The sequence below is a fragment of the Pteropus alecto genome, unplaced genomic scaffold (assembly GCF_000325575.1).
Source record: "Pteropus alecto unplaced genomic scaffold, ASM32557v1 scaffold21, whole genome shotgun sequence".
Classification (NCBI taxonomy): Eukaryota; Metazoa; Chordata; class Mammalia; order Chiroptera; family Pteropodidae; genus Pteropus; species Pteropus alecto.
In genome coordinates this window covers 21,353,569-21,359,223 of record NW_006436282.1, presented here as the reverse complement: position 1 = coordinate 21,359,223, position 5,655 = coordinate 21,353,569, and the positions used below count along the sequence as shown (strand labels likewise).

Below are 5,655 nucleotides of genomic sequence, written 5' to 3'. Positions count from 1 at the left end.
TTTAATTAATTAATTAAAAATTTAAAAAAAACTAAACAATAAATAAATCTAACCCATTTGACTTCTGAGCCCACTGTCTTAACTACTGTATTATTCTACTTCTCCTGCAAGAAATTCGACTTAAATCCTTATAGGCTCAACATATATCTAATGAGTATCGTGTGCCAGAGGCACTGTGCTGGCCACAGCCGGGCCAGCAGAAACCAGAGCCCCTTCTCTTAAAGAGTTTGTGGGCTGATGGAGGAGACAGTGACGATGCTGTTTGCGGGATGGGGCTGTGGCAGGAGTCTGCGGTACACTGCAGAAACACAGACAAAGGAGCCTAACTCCATCTTGGGGTTCTTACTGGAGCAGCTAATGTCCCAGTTCAAACTCAAAGAACAGGAGTTATAGCACTATTTGTACTGTAGATAAAGATGGAAATTTCCAGATAGCTAGAAAGACTGTTATTAGTGGATGTGATCACAGCACGGAGAAATATGTCAACGGTGATAGGCACCGTGTTGACTGCAATCCTACTCTGGAATTTATTGCAGGTTTTTTGAGATCTGGTCCATTTTTGAATATAAAATGACACTGCTTCTCTTACACAGACATTATAATAACAGAAATTTTGAATTGAAGTGTCTGAACTTCTCGTTTTACAAACGAGAAAAATGACAGCCCAGAGCAGGTATGTGATTTGCCTGAGACCACAGAAGTACTGGTTAGAGAAGAGGATCCAGAACTCGAGCGTCCTGTCAGGCCAGCCAGTTTGTCCTTCACCGCGTCCCTTCCCCTTCGGGGCACAGTTGCCTCTTCCCTTGGACTCACAGCTGCTGCATCAGGCCATGGCGGCTGTTCACTGCACAGCAGTTCCTGCCTTGGGCAGCGTGGGGGCTGAAGTCCACCCAACGACGGAGCACCTTTCTCTCACCCTCGCAAAGGCACTTTATGGGCAAGAAATTGCCCTCTTGAAACTAATGTAGCCCCGGCTACGGTAACACAAATTTCCTCCCATAAGGTATTAACACAGTGATATCTCCTATATTTTTATCCAAGAGGCTCAAAAAATTTAGTGATTAGAGCTTCAGTGCCTACTGGCACACACTAACTAGTTCTAGTAGGTGGATTTCCAGCAAGTTCCATCCCTGAGGCCCACAGCAATTTTTTCTATCAATCAGTGGGTCACAGCTGTGCCCTTTTCTATAAGGTCTATAGGGCTGAAAGAAAGAGGGGGTCTTCCTTGCGGACTCTGTCTCAGCTCCAGAGTAGTGGCTGCCCCTTCAATCTATTCCTGTATTCATCAGGGTTCCCCTTACTTCTTACCAGCCAATCCCTCATTACTCCAATCTCTGTTCAGGTAATAGTGTTTATATTAAATGCTCCCCATTCAAATTATTATGGGTTTTCTCTCTCCTGACTGAATTCTGATTCATGACCCTCAGAAATGTTTCTACCGCCCAGAGATACAGCCTGCTTCCCTAGAGGAGAAAAGATTATGGCTCTATCAGGCGCTATATGCTAGCTATCCATGCTACCTGGAGGGCTTATATCCTTGTACATTAGCCAGGAGTTCATGAAGGGGCATGAAGAATGAGCACCGCCCATTGGATCTCTCTGCATTCCCGCCTAAAAGGGAAGCGAGACTCATGAACACACACGTAGGATCTGATCAGCGATGGTGGGGAATACGGGCTTAAAGATATTGCCCACAGCTGTTTCCCAACAGAGTGATCGGCTCTGTCTGGGGGAGGAAGACCGCAACCCTTATATGGGAGTAGACTCTGGAGTCTCAAAGGTTGATTGAGGCTTTGCCAGGTAGGTGGTGGGGAAAGAATACACCAAGCAGAGGCAGTGGGACAGACAGAACCCTGCAGGCAGGCACGGCATAGCCACTTTCAGGGAATTGCCAATCATATGGAATGGCTGGATGTGGGTGGCAGTCCTAGAGAGGGGTTTGACCTTATCTTGCACCATTGTAAACACAGTAGAGAGAGGAGTTAGAAAATGATTGTCTGCAGGCCCCTGTGTCTGGAGGAGATGAGTTCGTGACCTAGGACAACACCAACGGGAATGGAAAAATTTGAATTTAAACAAGAGTAGAGAATCAGGTGGATTAGTGGGGTTTGAAGCCTTTGAGGGTTAGTTTTGAGGAGCAATGAGACAATAGCTGTGAAAGCCCACTTTTCTAATGCTAATACACTATAATGAGATAGCCTTACTGCAATTTGCTTCTAAACATGAACGATGAGGCTTGAGGTTTCCATATAGCAGAATAACCCCAACCGTTGGGCCAGATGACAGCATGGTAGTGGCAGCACCATACCTCAAGGTGTTCGCCTTATTGCACTTGGCCTTTCTCCTGGTTCCCCATCTGACCGTCAGTACTGGACTTATAAAACTTTGACTTTTATAGTAAACAACGAGCATAATATGAACTAGCTTTTACAACCAGTTGCTCGAAATAGCAGGATACTGACAGAGAATTTTGAAGCTGGAATATAGACTTCATCCCATCATTTTATAGAGGAAGAAACTGACACCCTGCTCGTGGAAGACACATCCAGGAGCAAGTCAGAAAGAGAACTACGGTCAGGTGTCATGGAAAACTGTGTCTTGCCCCCTTCTTGTAGGGTGTGAATCAACTGTCATACTTGTCGATCGGTACTAGAGAGAAATGAATAATTCAGGGTAATTGTAACTTAAGAAAAGTCTCTTTGAAAAAGGCACAGAGGGATATGATGGTCCCATATTCCTGCTCAACCAAGTCATCTCAAGACAAGGGCCCTTTGGCTTCTTCAATATGAACCCTTCTAATTTTAGGGCCAGACACTTTTGTCTTGTGGGTAAACAGTCTTGTTACACACCTTTTTAATGAATATTTTTATGGCATGAAGTTTTATTAACAACTCTGACGTGAGAATTATGAGTCCATCATTTCATCATTGACACCTCAATTCCTTGCTTTGAATACCCAGAAGGATCGCGATATCCTCTGTCAGTCTTACTTGTCGTGGGCTATAGCTATTACGTTTCTCTACAAATGGTCCATTGTCCACCGCTCCGGCGAAGCCTATGCGGTTCCCTTGTAGCTTATTTCCTTAGCGATAATCTCCTCTCAGCACAAATGCTATTCCTCTCTCATTCCAAATCTGCAAGGCTCTCTTGGACACAGTAGTTGTCAATAATACGCTGTGCCTGCAGGGGGCTGGAGAATGTCCCTGCGCCCCCTCTTCCACGTTTCTGAGCCTCATCGGAATGCTTGTGTGAAGGCTCAGAGGCACGGTGACAATGGGGCCAAGGAGTACAAGGTGAAAAGAGCCGTGAGACAGTGAGCTTATCTGGGACAAAGGTGGCCCTGGTCTGCACATTGTTTCCATTCTAAGGTACTTATATGTTGACTCTCAAGGGTGTAAAATATCTCTGGTCCCACTTTCTACTTGCCGTAGAGATAAACTTGAACTTATCTCAAGAAAGAATCTCCTAAATTTCTGTATAATTATATAATAAAATGTTTCATGAATAAAATAAACTTTTCGAAGATCAGTTTCCCTTATAAGATCTATCAAACTAGGTTTTTGTGTGTCTCTTGCCGGTCTAGCTGACACTTCTCAGCCAGGGAAAAATAATATTTTCTCTCTTTTTCATAAAAGGTCCCTTGTGGTCACTGGATATTAGTATTCTATTCTTTTACTTTCAAGTTCACCTTTTATTTTATTCTGTTCATTGTAACCATTTATTTCAATGTGCCAAAATTCTCTTTTGAGCATCTCAGGAGAACTGCCTCTGACAAAGCTTTAGCCAGTGCTACTGTTCATTAGGTTTATTAGTTCCCTTCTAAGACTCGGCAAGATCAGTGTGGCTGAGTTCACATTATGTTTCACAGCAGAAAAAAATATTTCCAAGTGTTATACTGAAGCAGAATCTCCTAACTGCATATGCAAAGTAGAGTCTCTACTCTTGAAAGGCAAGTCACAATGGGATGAAGCATAGAAGCAGGAACACAAAGGGACTTTCAGGTGACCTGTAATGTGAGTCGCTGCTTGGCCACCGACTTTGCAAGGAGTCACTGAGGCAAAAACTACCAGTGCATATAATTATCATGATTATGAAAGTATTTAGCAAACACAGCACTAGTTTTTTTTGTCTCTTTTAAAAATCTTATTTGAAAATAGTCTTAAAATTTCTTTCATGGTTTCCAAACATGTGGATGAAATTTCATTTGCAAGGGGGTTAAAAGAAAACAAAAGTCTCTAATCTAATCAACTCCAAATTTATTTATTCATTTGTTTGTTTATTTATTTATTTATTTTAGACGAGGCAACCCTTGGTTGACCTCACAGATTGCAAGGACCTTGTTGGCTTACAATCCCTTATGTTTTTAGGTCTACAGCACCTGGTCTTCCTAGGTGGTCTCCCATCCAAGTACTAACCAGGCCCGACCCTGCTTAGCTTCCGAGATCAGACGGGATCCGGCTTGTTCAGAGTGGCATAGCCTTAGACTTAACTCCAAATTAAATTCAACATCTCCCCGTTATTGACTATAAATTATCTTGAAGTTTAAAAAATTTTTAAATCTGTATACATGCTATGAGAATGTAATTAATCATCTTTAAGTCATATAAATCCCAGCAAGATACTTTGTCAGATTATCTCATTTTACTCGTGACCCTTTTATCTCACGAATTTTGCTTGGTTTCTGGTTTCATTGAGTTGGAATTAAATCAAGGCACTGCATGATTAGGACTGCTTTAAAACTATGTAATTACAAACCTTGATTGCACATCGTGAATTGCACTCACTGTCATAACTGCCATTAGCGTGGTTTTAAATTCTGTCAGAACAGTGGAGTAAAGATGTCTTACAAATAAGTTCCGCTCTATATGTCTGCTATTGATTATCTGCAGTAACTATAGACCTGGATGGGATCCAAAACAAGACACAGAACCAGGAAACATGCCAATGTTTTGTAGATCTAAAGGAATTGAAAAAAATTCTTTCTAACTGTGGATTAAAGAGTTGTAGTCTAAGATTTTTAAATTATGCATTTGCAAGCTTAATTTTATAAATCAGTACAGTCCTAATATATTAGTCTTCCTGGGAGTGGAAAAGTATTTTGGATACTTATCCACTCTAATTTTTATTACTTTCTACAGAGCAAAATTAAAATACTTTATGAAAGTATTCCAAAGCCTTATTTGACAGCTTCTGCTCTATGCACTCACAGTGTTCTGCCTGCCCACAGTCCCCTCCCTTACCCAAGTTCTTCTTCGGAGGCTAGAAGTGGTAAGCACACTTGAAATTGTTGTAAAGTCTTTCTCATCCACTAAGATCACCCCGATGAGACTTTGGTTACATATTTTCCAGTTCTAAATGCACATCAAAAAAAATCTTTTCATGATTAAAAAAAAAAAAAGGCTCACATACTTCCTCTTATAATTCAAGGTGTTCATAATCCCCACGTAAACAATTTCTTTCAAAGTAAGTCTTCGGTATGTGAAAACTCATGTATCAAATGGTATCAAATGCTAAACCCAATCATTCTGCTGGAACCTCAGCTTGATTCACCAATTTAAATCCATTTTAGCCATTTTCATCAAGTTTTTTTTTGGTTAAATCTCTTTAGACAATCAACATGGCTTGCTATTTATAAATTACTAATTTGAGAGAACC

At 41.2% G+C, this 5,655-nt stretch overlaps 1 pseudogene; it reads right to left on the bottom strand.

The window, feature by feature from the left end:
* Positions 1–4,366: 4,366 nt before the first annotated feature.
* Positions 4,367–4,485, bottom strand: LOC112479958 (annotated as a pseudogene).
* Positions 4,486–5,655: the final 1,170 nt, after the last annotated feature.